We start from the raw sequence: 17,338 nt of genomic DNA, 5'->3' as shown, positions 1-17,338 counted from the left end.
CATTTTGTAGTACTAACCTGAAGCTTCAAAATGGCGGTGAGTGTGTACTTCCGGGCGTCCCCCTTTTTCTCTAATCCACAGTTAAAAATAGGGTAAATTATTGTTATTATCGCTTTTATCTTTTAAACCAAAAGTAATTTTAGCATAGTGTCTTCATGGATTTTTTAAAGTATGATAAGGCCTAAAATTCTCTAGAACAGTGTGTTAATAAAACAAATCAAACCAAAAAGTTAGAAGCAAAAAACAGATTTTACGGACATATTCACACGAAACTTAAGTTCTTTCAAAAAACTACAGTATAAAGTGCAAAAATCTTGTTGGCAAAGTTGTTTGTAATGAAATTATCTACAACTTTGCCGAAGACAACTTTTATTTTTTTTTTATTCTCGCTTATTTTCCGTCGGTCTAGTTCCGCCACTGTTGTGGCCAATCACCGACGCCCAGGGAGGCAACTCCACACCCAGGACCCTAACTCACAACCCGTTTATTAACGGACCGGCGCCAACGGCATTACTTCCTCATGCGATGGAAGGCGTGATCCCAGAGATTTTTCGCCTCAGAAAATCTCCCGGTGTCGGCTAGGATTGAATCTAGACCAGTTGGGTTGGTTGTGAGTGGATCACGCCACCTCACAACCATCGACACCTATGTCGGCGATGGGACTCGAACCCAGGCGTCGAGCGTGGTTGGCGGAGACGTTACCAACCACACTAGGCCCCCGCTCTGAAGACAACTTTTAGTTTCATGCAGAAACAAAAAAGTTAGAAATTTTATTTTTTGCATAGTAGGCTATGGCTATTGTTGCATAGCGCCATCATGTGGGCAATTTCAATACAAACAATTGCTTCGAAGACTCTATAGTCCTAAAGTAAAGCACTGAGGCACTATAGAATTAAGCTCGCGACATTGCTATTTTAAACCACTGTGCATTGGTTAGTAAAAGAATTTGCTCGAGTATTTTTACTAAATTCCAGTGTATTTCTACTGGTATTTTAATTTTAGCAATGTTTCACAGTACCAGTGCAGTGGTTTGCTAGTAGAGCATTTCATGGTTTTCCCTTTTATTTTTTTTATTTTTGATTGTGTTTTTAAAAAATTGCCGATAGATGTTACGCATCCTTACAATGAAGCTTTAGTGGTGAGGTCAATATGGATGGTGATACTCACCTGGGATTGCCGTATCACGGACGGCGGTAATTGCACCCTAGAGGATTTCCAACGCCTGGGCAATCTCCTCCGGAATATCTAAGGCATGGTTGGTGTTGTTTCTTCGGATATCAGCTGGAACTGGACCCAAACTGCGCGCTGACAGTTTCGTCGAACCAGACTGGCCACCATGGCCCTTCGGCAGTGACACCCAAGGTCAGTCAGTACCAACGGGTAGTAGCTCGACGATCCTGTCTAGTCGTACTAGCTTAAATCCCGAAAGGATGACATTACCTACCGGCTTCAGATGGGTATCCGTTATGACGGCAATATCGACCTCGTTCTCGCCAAGAAAATCTAGAAGCTCAACATGTTTAGTCCATAAACGTTCCAATTTGCAATAACGAAGAGCTCATGGTCCATTATTAGTAGTAAGAGCGACGTTTGCCGCGAGCTGTTGGCTGGGTTTTGTATTTTAGCTGGTTGTCTCCGGTAGATGCACCAAAGATCCCAGTGACAACGCTATCGTAAGGCGATAGGCAGTATTGAGGATGATACGGTTCCCACATACGATGTGGAACAGATGCTAGATGTTCCGTAGCGCACCGATAGTAATCAAACAAACTAGAAAAAAAACCCTATAGAAGAGTGAAGGCACACAGAAAAAATGTTGATAACACTCAAAAGTAAACTTTATTTAATGGGGAAAGCATAGACCGCGATGAAACAGAGCCACTTTTTTGACATTTTGTGGTTTGAATTTCGCGTCCTTTTGTTTCGGGTGTTGTTTTTTATTGTAAATATATCGATATGGAATACTTTCTTTCTCTTATCTGTATTTGTAAAAAAAAAACTCTGAATTATTTCAGAGCATCTCATTACTCACAATCGCGTATCGGGTGAATCATAACGCAAATACACAGACTTGTCACAGCCAGGCCAGCCAGCAAGCGTGCTCCGTTTAAGACGCCAGGAAGCAAGCAAAAAACAGAGTACATAGATACTAGCGACTGTAAAAGCCATCGGCTGTACGTGCACACTAAACAACGACCGAATCATCGGTTCGGTTTTAACTAAAGTAACACGTTGTATACAATTTATTTTCACTTTCCAACAGTTACCAGCTCTATTCAAATACCCAGAGCTAGTTTCGGCTTCCCACGCACACTCCACCGTCACATTGCCGTCATGCGGCGCGAAATGGGTTCATAAACGCCTCTAATCTAAAATTGTTGCAGTCGCGCGAAATCAGGCGAAACAATTGCGAGAAAGAGATAGGGAGGCAAAATAACCGCATAATCAACTATCACAAAATCAATCCCCCCTGATTTTGGGTGATTAGGAAGAATTGAAAATGAACCAAAGAAGTTGTATGCGTTGATGCTTTTCTTATTTTGGGGTATGATATTCCGCTTTCATAACGTCGTAACCCAGGTGGTAATCCGTGAAGAATGGATTGTGTCATATCAGCAACTACTTTGACGACCCTCTCATTTATAATCTCCTCGTGCTGGAAACACGTTGAAAACCCCTGACCGGCTGCCTGCCATCCTACGGCGTTGATGGATCGTTGTGTCGTTTGGACCCGTAGGGGGCTCTACTGCGAATTGTCTCGGGACGGGAGTGTGTCCGCCTCTGATGAAACCACGCGTGTAGGGGTTCAGGTGCCGAGAGGGATGCGGGTCGAAAGGTTTCGGTTTGGTGCCACTAAAATGTTTCGAAGGCAAACAACGGACATTTTTGGACTCAGGACGGTTGACGGTTTCTTGCTCATGCTTCTTGGCCTAGGTTATGGGGCTTTAATTATAGGAGTTCTTTTTTTTTTGGTCGAGCGACATGCTTGCCCTGTCAAATGTCGCAGACAATTTATATGAGCTGAAAATACCGGTCGTATGAAGGAGGCTGGAGAGATGATGTAGTTATTTTAATAGTTTCGCTTTGCTGCGTGACAGGTCACTTAGGGGGGCAATTGTGGCGTACCGCAAAGTCGGTTAATCGTTGCTGGTTCGCGTTTTCACATACAGCGACCGTACTGGAATTTGCTCTCTCACATCTTCCGTCACCTTCAGCGCATGTTGTAAACATGTTTTCGATTAGCTTCGATGGGTAGCCGCCCTTTACGGTCAACAATGCATTTGGTTCATTTAAATCGATAATGCTGTTGACGGCGATATCGTCCCAAGCAGTTGCTGAGACTGCCTTAGTTGTTGCCACATTATCCGATTACAAACCGGTTGGATGACCCAAACCGCAGGTATCTGATTTTTGTTTTGACTGGGGCTAATCACGCGATACTAAATTAAAACCAAAAAAGTGAACTGAAGCGTGCGACGCACGACTGTCTCTCTGTTGTTTTTTATTCCTGATGATGATGATGGTTCTTCAGCGTGATACCATGAAATTGTTAATAGCAATGTTGTATTTAAAAACCAAACTCTTTGTATTAGTGATAATACTTTTCGAAAAAATAAAGCAGAGTTTTTCCGAATCGTACACAATTTGATCGAAACTTTTATAAAAGCTAGTTTCAGTGAAAATTTGTCCTTGAAAAAACTTTGCATTTTTGTTCCATTGACTTTACCAAAAACTTGAAAAGCCTTCTTCGGAGAGAAAACACATCGTGAAGTGTAGATTTGCAAAACGTGTACTCATGAATATGCATAAGTTTCGTTAGTTTCAAATTATTTTTGATTTGTAGACACAAAGCTAGTTTAAACGGAAGAGCTTACGTGAATATAACATGAATATTCAGGGGTTTGGGAGTTCAGATAAATTGAGAGTGTAAATTCCAAACATTCATCAGAGCACATCAGTTCTGAATGCAAAACAAATATCCATTTAAAGAAAACAATAACCCTAACCAGACTCAGTATCCGTCTTGATTTGTGGTCTTATCACCGTCTAACTTATGATCTGACTTGTAATGTGATCTCTCTTTTGTCCTCTGATCTAGTTTGAGATCTGCTCCCTTTTATGGTTTTTTGACCTAGCCTCTAGTTTAGTATCTAGTGTGGTTCAAGGCCAGCAGTCTGATTTATTTTGGGGTCTGGTTTTCGGACCGGAATCCGGGCTGACCCTGTCCTTATTTAAGCTTGCTTTCCTAATTCGGTTTCGTAAATCATTTCTAGTCAACATTGGTCTTGCTTTCGGTTTGGTATATGGTCAAAGCCTGACTGATCTTTGGTCTCATCTCTCAACTTTCATCTACTTTTCTAAGGAAACAATTTATATATTTGTATGGTCACTGCTCTTTAAATTTTTATTATTAAACTATTTATTGACCAAAAAATGAAAAATCGTTTGCTTCTTTGATTTAGCCTTTGCTCTGATTTCTAATCTAATATTCAGCTTGGTATCTGCTCTAGTCATTCATTGGTCTATTTGCTAGTTTGGTTTTCTATCTCCGATCTAGCCGCTGGTTTGGTATATGGTCTAATCTTTTTTTTTTTTTTTTCTTCATCTATAGTTTATTTGACACGGCACAAATACAATTCAATGTTTAACGGCGCCAATTATATCTGGTAGCTTACTTTCTAAAGTATCTTAATAACTAAAAGCAAATTTTTTATCCTCGCTGCCGACTACGAGCTGAAACTAAATCTAACTTAAAGCTAGAATATTTTGCATTAAAAGCACAGGTTTGCTGTTTGATGGTTTTCATTGCCATAGGTAAGCAGCATATTAAATTTGTTCCGCTGCTGGGCCAAGATATTACGGACTGGCATATTGGGTTGTTTCCATCGGGCATTGAGAGTATCGTGCGGGTCTGATTGCTGTTTCCGGAACCGGGGTCTTAACGTGTTCTTGTCGTTTGGTTGGATGTAGGCGGAAGAGGATAGGACTAAACTGGGGCGTGGATGGATTTCAGGAAAACGTATATAAGGGACATGTAGGATAGGTCACGGCTCGCCAAGACATCACGAACAGGAACAGCCGGCTGCCTACTTTCGGCCTGCAGGGAAGCTATTAATCTAGACCTGGCATCACGGTGTACAGGGCATGACCAAACAACGTGCTCTATGTCGTGATAACCTTCACCACAGGCACAGATGCCACTCTCCCCGAGCCCAACACGACGGAGATGCGCGTCAAATCTATAGTGATTGGACATAAGCCGGGACATCACGCAAATGAAATCCCGACCTACATCCAACCCTTTGAACCACGGGTTCGTCGATACCTTGGAGATTATGGAATGTAACCACCTTCCCAGTTCCCCTCTGGTCCAAGAATTTTGCCAACTGATGATCGTATTCTGACGTAAAAATGCGAAAAATTTATTAAAGGCAATTGGTCTTTCATAAATATCACCGTTTGTTGCGCCCACCTTAGCCAAAGAGTCCGCTTTCTCATTACCCGGTATCGAGCAGTGAGAAGGAACCCACGCTAAGGTAATCTGAGTAGATTTTTCGGATAAAGCACTCAGATGTTCCCGTATTTTCCCCAGGAAATACGGAGAGTGCTTAACATCTTTCATCGATCGGAGAGCCTCAATGGAACTGAGACTGTCCGTAAAGATAAAATAATGGTCCGTGGGCATTTTTTCGATAATCCCTAGGGTGTACTGAATTGCAGCTAATTCTGCGACGTAAACATAAGCAGGATTATCGAGCTTATGGGAGACGGTTAAATTGTTATTGAAGATACCGAAGCCAGTGGACCCATCAAGAAGTGATCCGTCAGTGTAGTACATATTGTCGCAGTTGATGTTTCGATATTTATTGGAAAAAATTTTAGGGATCTGCTGCACGCGTAAATGATCCGGGATTCCACGAGTTTCTTCTATCATGGATGTATCGAAAAACACTGTAGAATCAGAAGTATTTGATAAGTCGACACGATTTGGAATATTCGAAGAAGGGTTAATATTTTGGGACATGTGATTGAAATACAATGTCATGAAACGGGTTTGAGAATTAAGTTCGATTAACCTTTCAAAATTTTCAATCACGGGACGGTTCAAGACCTCACATTTGATTAGAATACGAGAAGACAGGCTCCAGAAGCGGTTTTACAATGGTAGTACTCCAGCTAAGATATTCAAACTCATCGTATGGGTCGATTGCATGCAACCCAAGGCGATACGCAAACAACGATATTGTATTCGCTCCAGTTAGATTAAATGTGTGTTTGCTGCGGAGCGGAAGCAGAAACACCCGTACTCAATAACAGACAGTATCGTTGTTTGGTAAAGCCTTATAAGGTCTCCTGGGTGGGCTCCCCACCATTGTCCGGTTATTGTACGAAGAAAATTCACTCTTTGTTGACATTTTTTTATCAGATACCTCACGTGACAACCCCAGGTGCCTTTAGAGTCGAACCAAATACCAAGATATTTGTGTACCAAAACCTGAGAAATCGTTTTACCCATTAATTGTGTTTGGAGCTGAGCAGGTTCATGCTTTCTAGAAAAAACTACTATCTCAGTCTTCTCCAGAGAGAATTCAATACCTAGCTGTTAAGCCCAAGCAGACAAATTGTCCAAGGTATCTTGCAATGGTCCTTGCCAATGGGCAGCTTTGGCTCCTGTAACAGAGATTACACTGTCGTCCTCAAGTTGTCTTATCGTGCATGAATTTGCCAGACATTCGTCGATGTCATTTACATAAAAGTTGTAAAGAAGGGGGCTTAAACATGAGCCCTGGGGAAGACCCATGTAGCTAATGCGAAAAGTTGCCAAATCGCCGTGCGTAAAATGCATGTGCTTTTCGGACAACAAATTGTGCAAAAAATTGTTCAAAATTGGTGAAAATCCTTGTCAGTGAAGTTTACCCGAAAGAATGTCAATAGAAACGGAATCAAAAGCCCCCTTAATGTCCAAGAACGCAGACGCCATTTGTTCTTTGCGAGCATACGCCAGCTGAATATCTGTTGAAAGCAACGCAAGACAATCATTCGTCCCTTTGGCACGGCGGAAGCCAAATTGAGTATCTGATAGTAGACCATTTGATTCGACCCAATGGTCTAAACGACGGAGTATCATTTTTTCCATCAATTTCCGGATACAGGATAGCATTGCAATCGGCCTATAAGAGTTGTGATCAGAAGCTGGTTTCCCTGGTTTTTGGATGGCGATCACCTTCACTTGCCTCCAATCCTGCGGTACAATGTTTTGCACCAGGAACTTATTGAACAAGTTCAACAAGCGCCTCTTGGCATTGCCGGGTAGATTCTTCAACAAGTTGAATTTGATTCTATCTAACCCAGGCGCGTTATTGTTACAGGACAGGAGGGCAACTGAAAATTCTGCCATCGTAAAAGGTGATTCTATCGCGTCGTGGCCCGGAGACGCATCGCGAACAATGTTTTGCTCAGGAACAGAGTCCGGACATACTTTCCTGGCAAAATCAAATATCCACCGACTTGAAGACTCCTCGCTTTCGTTGACAGTTACGCGATTCCGCATTCTTCGGGCTGTGTTCCAAAGAGTGCTCATCGATGTCTCCCTCGACGTCTCGTGCACGAACCGACGCCAATATCCGCGTTTCTTTGCTTTAGCCAGGCTTTTAAGTTTGGTATTAAGCTTCGAATACCGTATATAGTCGTCGGGTATACCTCCCTTCTGGAAGGCCAAAACCGCGTCGGATCTTTGCGTGTAGACATCGGAGCACTCTTGGTCCCACCACGGAGTGGGAGGCCGTTCTTTGATCGTTACGCCGGGATATTTCTTCGTTTGGGCTTGCAACGCGACGTCGAGAATCAAGCCCGCGAGGAGGTTGTATTCTTCAAGTGGTGGATGATGTTGAATCGACTCGATCGCTTTTGAAATCATTTCCTCGTATAACTTCCAATCGACATTCCGTGTGAGGTCATACGGAATGTCAACTGGTCGCTTGCGAGTTGACCCGTTATTAATTGAAATAAGAATAGGCAAATGGTCGCTACCGTGAGGATCGAGGATTACCTTCCATGTGCAATCCAACCGTAGCGACGTCGAGCATAAGGATAGATCCAAAGCGCTTGGGCGCGCTGGAGGTTTCGGGATACGTGTCATTTCACCGTTGTTCAAAATAGTCATGTCGAAGTCATCGCAAAGGTTATAGATTAAAGAGGAGCGGTTATCATTGTAAGGGGAACCCCAAGCCACACCATGAGAGTTGAAGTCTCCCAAAATCAAACGTGGCGAGGGAAGAAGTTCTATTAAATCAAAGAGCAGCCGTTGCCCAACCTGTGCTCTGGGAGGAATATATATTGAGGCAATACAAAGCTCTTTACCTTGTATTGTCATTTGACATGCGACAACTTCGATGCCTGGAATCGAGAGGAGGTTAATACGATAGAAAGAATAGCACTTTTTAATCCCTAAAAGTACTCCTCCATATGGGGTGTCTCGATCAAGGCGAATAATATTAAAATCATGGAAGTTGAGATCAATATTTGAAGTAAGCCAAGTTTCACAAAGGGAAAATGCATCGCATTTGTTTTTATTTATCAAAACTTTAAATGAATCAATTTTTGGTAAAATACTTCTACAATTCCACTGTAAGACAGAGATAGAATCCTTCATATACGCAGTTGAATTAGGCATCGAAGGATACAATCGCTGCAAGGAGGGGCCATTGAGCAGTCAACTGCTTCAAAAATGATCTAACTGTTGGGAGGAATGCTGTAAGAAAATTTTTAATTGGATCGGGTACATTGAAATTTTCAAAAATCCAGTCCACAATGTCAGAAAATTTCACTAATCCAGAGTTTGTTTCATCAACTGGATGTGCAAAAGGAACAACTGGGGTTTTAGATGTTCCTGGCAGTACTGGGAACTCCTTCTGGGACTTTAAATTTGCAAGCCCAGGAGGAGTTTGCTTCGGTTTTTCCGCAGCACTGTTTGGTTTGTTCGTACTTTTCATTACACTTTGGGAAATCTTAGGACCTTTTCGGGGAAGTTTAGGAGAAGAAACATTTTTCCTCTTCCTAGACTCCCCAGGATTGGCATAAGATGTTCCCGCTGATGAATCGTCAGAATCGGTTTCATCAGAGGACAACAGATCAAAGGGGTTCGATGTTATGGTAGAAGTGGTCACGGTCTTCTTCAGCATCTCAGCATAAGAACGCTTTGAACGCTCCTTAAGTGACCGCTTGATTTTATCTCTGCGCTGCATGTACACCAGGCATGTGGAGAGCTCATGCTGGTTTTCCCCACAGTGAATACATTTTTCAGCATTAACACTGCTAGAATCTTCCGCATGAGTCTCCCCACACTTGCTACATCGTGCCTTATTGCAGCAGTAGGCGGCTGTGTGGCCTAACTGCTTGCAATTGGTGCAATTCATAACACGGGGTACATACAATCGCACAGGCAGACGAACCCGGTCGATCGAGACGTGGCTAGGGAGTGCAGATCCGGCAAACGTAACGCGAAACGAGTCTGACGGAATGTAAACTTTTTTACCGCCGACGAGCGACATGGACCGCAATTGCTTACAATCCAAAATCTTCGCCTGTGTTCCGGTATTTTTGAAGCAACCGGTTGCGCTTTTTAGGATACACTCGACAGACAGACTCGAATCGGTTATGACACCGTCGATCTCCACGTCTCGTGCGGGTATGTAAACGCGATACTCGCGTGTGAAGAGCTCAGAGCAAGCGATAGCATTGGCCTGTGTCAGATCACTGACCACGACACGGAGCTTGTTAGGTCGGACCTTGGAAATTTCGGTCACGGCCTTGTACCCCTTCGTCAGGTCTTTAGAAATTTGCAGTATGTTTAATCGCTTTGAATTCACTCCTGCCTTTGGACGAAAATAAACAGTATAGCTGCCCTGTTGAGATCCGTCCGGGTAAAGCCTGGGGCGAGGGGGGACTGGAGAATGAACAGGGGAGGGGGTAACAGAAGGGTCAGGGTCAAGGGGGTTCGGGGATGGTGGCACGGGAGGCGAGGGATCTATATCCATCGTGGTTGTCCGATCGTTCGAAGCTGCACCCAAAGCAGCCAGCAGCACTAGTACAGCAGCACCAATACAGCCACCAGCAGTGAGCCGGGTGTGAGATCACTCAGCACAGCGACACGGACTCGACTGTCAACTGATGGCCTTGAACTCGAAAGAATAATACACTCTTTTGTTTGGCTATTCGTACACACGGACTGGATTGTAATAGAACGACCACTTTGCACGTCCGTTTCTGTCGAGTGTTCGACGCGGAATGAATCTTTTTTTTTATTCTCGCTTGTTTTCCGTCGGTCGAGTTCCGCCACTGTTGTTGTGCCAATCACCGACGCCCGGGGAGGCGACTCCACCTAGGATCCTTACTTACGACCCGTTGATTAACGGACCGGCGCCAATGGCTTTACTTCCTCATGCGATGGAAGGCGTGTTCCCAGAGATTTTCCGCCTCAGAAAATCACCCGGTCATGGTCTAATATCTAGCCTTATGTCTCCCATATTACGTTCTCAAATCTCATCTCTGATTTTCTGACTCGAACTTGGATTTTCGAAATGATCTGATCCCTTCTTAACTGTTCTTCAGTTTGGTGTCTCAACTGATATACGATTTGTAACTGAAAATTTCAATCTTTTTTGGAGAAAAATCAAATCCAAATACGAATTTGAGCTAGAATCCATTGCAAATTTATAACTGAATTTTAAATCCTATTCGAAAACGACCAAAATACGATTCTTAAAAATAGTTAGGGAGTTCTTCGAACTAAATTTCTATTTTTAACAACGGCTTTTACCCGTTAACCTTCAAGTTCATTAAGCAGACAATGTGTGTAGTAGGGAAAGCGAAAAAGAAGCGAACTAGGAATATGACACAGATTTGAAAAAATATACCGCATCCCGTCGGGATGCCAAATCTGTATCATATTCCCAGTTCGCTTATTTTTCGCTTTCCCTACTGCACACATTGTCTGCTTAATGAAGTGAGGGAGTTGTTACAAAAACCTGAAATATTAATGAAATAAGCAGCGAAAATTTTGAAAGCTCCAAAATATATCTAGAAAATTTAAAGCATGCATTTACAGACTAGAAACAAATCGCAAGAAATCAATCAATTTGGAAGGTTCAAAATTATTTATATAACGAACAAAAATGGGCGGAACGAAGTTTGCCGGATCAGCAATTCTCTTATAAAACTAAAATTTTTTATTTTTCGCCATTAAAAACATGTCATCATAAAGTGGTTTAAAATTCGTCCAAAAATATCTCTGTAATGTCGCCAAAGTTTTAAAACCTAAAGAAAAACAAAATGAAAAATCGTCTCAGAAAATCAATAAATTTGTAAAAAAGCAATCGAACAAAAAAAAAAAATAACACTCGTCAACACAGGTTTCGTCGTAGAGCTCAAACAGATCGAGTATGAAAGATTATAGTTTTTAAACCATTCCTGTGAGTTTTGGCTATGGAGATAGCTCGAAAGTACGTCAGAAGACCGCAAAGGAATTTGTCGCCGGGTTCGTCGCTTCTATGTTCTTTCTGGAGAGAAACACCTGCGAAAATGAGGGCAAGCTGCTTAAAATTCGTTCGGGGTGATTGATGTTGTGTCCCTCGGTTGGAAGCTTTAATTCATTATTTTTAAATTTTGCTGAATCAGTTTTATAATCTGAAAACAAGTGCTGACAGAGAAAAAGATAGCAAACAAATTGATATACTTATGCTTATATTTCAACCAACACATTTCGAGTATTTCGTCTCAATACAAAAATGGCTGCATAGGCTTATTCACTCAGGTTCTCTACCCTACGTAACGTGCGTCAAATAATAACAAGATTAAGATATTGAAAAAGCTCGTTGAAATTTAAGGAAAAAAGTTAAACAATAGTGAAATAAAAAACAAAACTCAACCAAAAAATTTACATAAAAACCATTAAGACACTCTGAGATTCCTTTTTATGCGAGTTCGAACGCGCCTTTTCACGAAGGTTTTGGAAATTACTTGGTTTTTAACCTGTGTTGATAACTAGTCGACAGGAGCGAAATATACTCGCCCCAAAATTCAAACTTAAGAAAAAAAAGAAAAATTAAAGCTTTTTAACTGTTCCTGTGCATTTGAATGCTTTTTGCCATCTCGGAAGTGCGTCGAGTTTTTAGAGACTCAAATGAAGTTTACCTTATATTACAAAAGTTTACATCAATGAACAACGTTCTTCTAATTCCCTAACAAAAAAAAGTTTACCTTAAACAAAGAATATGTTTCATATATTGACTAGACATTTTTGTATTTTATACATTGATTAGAAAATCAAAAAAAAAAAATAAATCGTATTGACTAGACTTAAAATTATTGAAAAAAAAAAATAAATGGAATTAAAAATTTCCGAATGTTCATGTTAAATGACCTGATCTTTTTTCTTGAATTTAATCTTTATTTGCAAGTTGAAGTAATGATCTACATAGGAGCTATCTTTCTTGCTTTTTTTCAAAATGAGTTTGTTGCCTTGTTAGTCGGTTCTGGAATGTATTTTGCCTATTTTCCATGCGTCGTTTTCCGCAAGTCTCCTTCGACCCTGTCTAAACATCATGTATACTGCACTTCTCTATTTTTCTCTGTTAGGCATATAAGAAGCGGTTTCACAGGATCGTTCGGCATTCTCGCGACGTGTCCAGCCCACAGCAGACTGTTGACTTTCCAGCCTATTGGCTGGGGTTCTCTCCAAGCAGCATGTACAGTTGACAATGGTTCATGCGCTTTTGTCATACTCCTTCGTCTGTCTGTACTCCACCGTAGATAGCGCAACATCTTCCGTTCGAGAACTCCAAGGGTGTTCAACTCCGCCGCACTGTGGGGTAGAACCCAGAAAAGTCAGGACAAAACTCAAAAATACAAAATTCAGTTTTCATGCCTCACTTTAATTTCTACTTGCAGTAGACATGTTGTCGACCGGTAATCACGATAATTTACTTTGAAAAATAATTTAGAAAATCTATACATATAAAAATGCAGCTTTGTCTGTCTGTCTATCTGTCTGTCTGTTCCATATAGGCTTGGAAACTACTGAACTGATAGGCAAGAAGTTTTGTATATAGGGGTTTTAGGGGCCGAGAAAGGTGACTAAGGTAATTCGAGACCCCTCCCTCTTCTGTAAGGAAGGGATCCCATACAAATGAAACACAAATTCATGCTCATCTCGAAAACCAACCAAGCAAATGGAACCAAATTTGGCAGGTGGATGTTTTTGGGTGTAAAAAATATATCCATAATAGTTTGACACCCCTCCCTCTACTAACAGGGAGAGGTTCCATACAAATGAAACACAAATTCATGCACATCTCGAAAACTAATCAAGTAAATGGAACCAAATTGGGCAGGTAGATGTTTTTAGGGGTATCAAATATATCCATAACAAATTTACGCCCCTCCCCCTTTTAAAAGGGAGGGGTCCCATACAAGGAGACACGAATTTCGCTCAGCTCGAGAACCAATCCACCAAATAGAACCAAATTCGGCATATAAATGTTTTTGGAGGTAACAAATATGTTCATAATTTTTCGACACCCCTCCTTCTTCTAAAAGGAGGGGCTCCACACAAATTTCTGCACATCTCGTGAAATAATCAAGCAAATGGAACCAAATTTGATATGTTGAGGTTTCTGAGAGCAAGTAAAATTTTTGATTCCAGACGCCATTGTTAAATTTAAGATGGAAACTTCCGGTTTCTATCCGTAAAATGTCTCCAAATATCATTTTCAAATCCAAGATGGTGACTTCCGGTTTCTGAAAAACAGCGGGATATGACCAAATACCACCAAATATGGGTATTTGCGAAATCGTGATGATGCATTGAAACCACAAATCGACCTCAGACAACATTTTTAGTTGTGAAATGGCAACTTTTGGTGACTGGAAAACTGCCGAAAATGACCCAAACATAACCAAATATGGGTGTTTCTTTAACCAGAATGACGCTCAGAGACCAGAAATTGTCGCCAAATACAATTTTGAAATCCAAGATGGTGACTTCCGCTCTCTGAAAAACAGCCAAAAATGGCCGATTTCCATCCCATATGAGATGCTTCGATACCAGAATGATACACAGGAGCTAGAATCGACCACAGACACCATTTTGAATTCTAAGATGGACTTCCGGTTTCTGGAAATCAGCCCAATATCACTAAATAATACCTATTATGGGTGTTTCTTGAACCAGAATGACGCTCAGGGGCCAGAAATTGTCTCCAAATGCCATTTTAAAATCCAGGATGGTGACTTCCGGTTTCTGAAAAATAGCCTAAAGTGACCAAATACCACCCAATATGAGCGTTTTTGACGTTGGACTAACGTCTATATCGAAGTTAGGCACCTGAATTTGAAAATCTAGTAATTCAACCGGGGAAAACCAGGGAAAAGTGGTCAGGTTTTGAGCGCTTATATATCAGTCATTTCTTTTCAGAATTTCGAGGTTTTGGCATCAACCGATCAGAAATTCTTTTACGGTTGAATTTATGTAACAAAAATAACCTATTGTTCGAGATACACTATTGAAAAATTGATAAATCGCATCGATTGTCTAAATCATACCGAGCAACCAATCACCACCTCTCTTCACAAGCACAGTCGACACTAACGGATACAACCGATCTGACTTTGTAAACAGTCTCACAGCTTTCAACCAATAACGAGGTAGCTGCAACAGGTGTTTCAACACCGTTTTAAAATGCTTCTTTTATCATTACCACTGAACAGATTCTAAACACCAATGGCTTGATTGATAGGGGAAATATTGCGCAAGATTGTCATATAATAATTTAAATATGTTTTCGATACTAAACTAGTTAAAAGTTGTGTTAAAAGTCGTGCACATTCAACCAATCACAAGCTCGCTTCTTGTTTGCTCGCGGATGGATTTTTGCTTTGGGCTATATAATAGCCTGTGTCGTCTCATAGCAGTCATCAGTTAACAAGTGAAAGGCCACCAGGCCGGTCTTGTATAATCAGCAGCGGTGGGTTGGGTGAAAACGTTGTGTGTGTGTGCAGTGTGCACATATAGCGTATGTGCATCTGTATTGCTATGACATTTGCGATGATAGGGATGGCGCTGTTGCGTGTGTATGGCTAGCTATAGCGTGTGTAAGACACTAGCATGTGTAGCATATTATGGCTATTGCGTGTATATCTTCAGCGTGTGTACGGATAGTTATAGCTTGTGTGTGGATAGCTGCTGCGTGTGTAATGATTAGTTATAGCGTATGTATGGATAGTAATAGCACATGGTTGGATAGCTTATGCGTGTGTATAGATAGTTGTATCGGATGTATGGAAAGGAATAGCGTGTGTATGGATAGCTATAGCTACAGCGTGTGTATGAATAGTTTTAACGCGTGTTCAGATAGTTATAGCATGTGTGTGAATAACTATAGCGGGTGTTTATCGAAGACTATTATTGTCATTGAAAATATTAAAACGTCTTAACGAACACAGTTGTGAATTTGATTTTACAGCAGCGATTTTAACTTCTTCAGCCAGTCTTTATTCATCGAGGAAAAATTACTACCTATGAATGATCAACACTTATTTACTAGAAATTTGATTTAGATCAAAACGGGTTCTTTTGAGTATCATAAATTATTGGTAAAAAGAGTTGCAAGTTTTCTCAATGAGCATTCATTAAATTTTCGTTTTTGTTTCTCGGTGCGCGGTTTTGATTTTGTTTCTCGCACACAGAGAAAGAAACAAACTTGTCGCTATCGTGAAAAATAACAAAACAATTAGAAATGCTCTAAGTCACAACTGAAGAAGTTAAGATATTTTCCTGTCACTCGCCCAAACCTTGATAACAACTACCGAAAAACGTGTGATTGAGCTCTTGCTATATTGAGTTATTGAACCAAACGTTTTTTTTTTTTTTCAAATACATGAAGTTATATCCCTGGCTGGAACTAACCTAGCATGAGTTTTATCGATAAAATGTCAAACAATAATAGATGAGGAAAAAAAAAGTCAAACAATTTTCAAATTTAAAATTTTCGGTTGAATCGTTCTGGGCTCCAATTTCAGATAGTTTCGTAAAGTTTGCTTTTTGCTTAGATAGGAAAATTTTACCAATTCGCTCAATTAAATGATTGTCTTGGTAGTGCAGCAAACAAAGGGATGATTCGAATATGTATGAAATGACAGCGATTAAATAAAAGATATCCATTCTTTTAGTATATATTATTATTTATAACGTTTTAACGTCTCAGCATCCAGAAATGCACTGTTAGATAAAATTGCAGCAAATACTAGAGTTGCAATTCTCTCTATTATTTGTTTTAATGGAATATAAGAATACCGTAGTCCAACGTCATGCGGTCGTGTCTTGAATACCACCCTCCTACTTTTTTTAACCAGAATGATGCATAAAGCTAAAAATTGACCTCAGGCACCAAGCTTTGACCGTGGACTTCATCTTGAATTCGAAGATGAATACTTTCAGTTTTTGAAAAACAACGGAAATAACTGAATACCGCCCAATATGAGTATTTCCGGAATAGAGGTGATGTATCAAAGGCAAAAGTCGCGGATGTTGTCATTCCGATAAAACCAATCATTTCAAACGATATAAACAAATCGCAAGAAATCAATGATTTTGGAATGTTGAAAATGATTAAATTAAACACAAAAATAGGCGGGACGAAGTTTGCCGGGTCAGCTAGTGTGCTATAATATTGTGAAAGTGAGGAATTACAAGGCTTGTAAAATGGACGAAAAAAATTTCACATATATATTCCAGTAGGGCATGCAAATACTTAGGAAATAATTAGCTAACTCATATGATCCTCATAAAATAGAGTATTAACTAAGAAGTAATGTGATATTAAGAGAGTTTTGTTGAAAATAGGTTCGTAGGAGGCATAGTATGTAAAACAAGTTTTTCTGTAATTTCTCCTCATTTTCGGCAGTATGAAAAACAAAAAGTTCTACGTTGTTCTACTGTGACATTATTATTAAACTAAAATACAAGGTATTGACTAGTACTAAACAAAAAATCAGCTGCTACTAATAGCGACTTACCGAGTAATTCGAGTTTTCGCAACGATTGTTTTCATGTCATTTCATGTTAAAATCGTTAATCAGCAGTTTCCGTATCGATGTTTTTCTTACAGTAGGCTTTGCTGAATAACGGTGTATGCAACACGACCATTATTGTGGACAGGGGTCCTTCAAAACTGACGTCCAGTTGTATGAAGACCCCTCGGAAATAATTATTAGTAAGTACTAGGGAACAGTTTGTTATTGGGTGAACAGTGTTTTAAACAAAAGTAAGCGTTTAGTATCC

The sequence above is a fragment of the Wyeomyia smithii genome, chromosome 1 (assembly GCF_029784165.1).
Source record: "Wyeomyia smithii strain HCP4-BCI-WySm-NY-G18 chromosome 1, ASM2978416v1, whole genome shotgun sequence".
NCBI classification, from domain to species: domain Eukaryota; kingdom Metazoa; phylum Arthropoda; class Insecta; order Diptera; family Culicidae; genus Wyeomyia; species Wyeomyia smithii.
The sequence above is the reverse complement of the archived record's forward strand: the minus strand, read 5'-3'. Positions refer to the sequence as shown.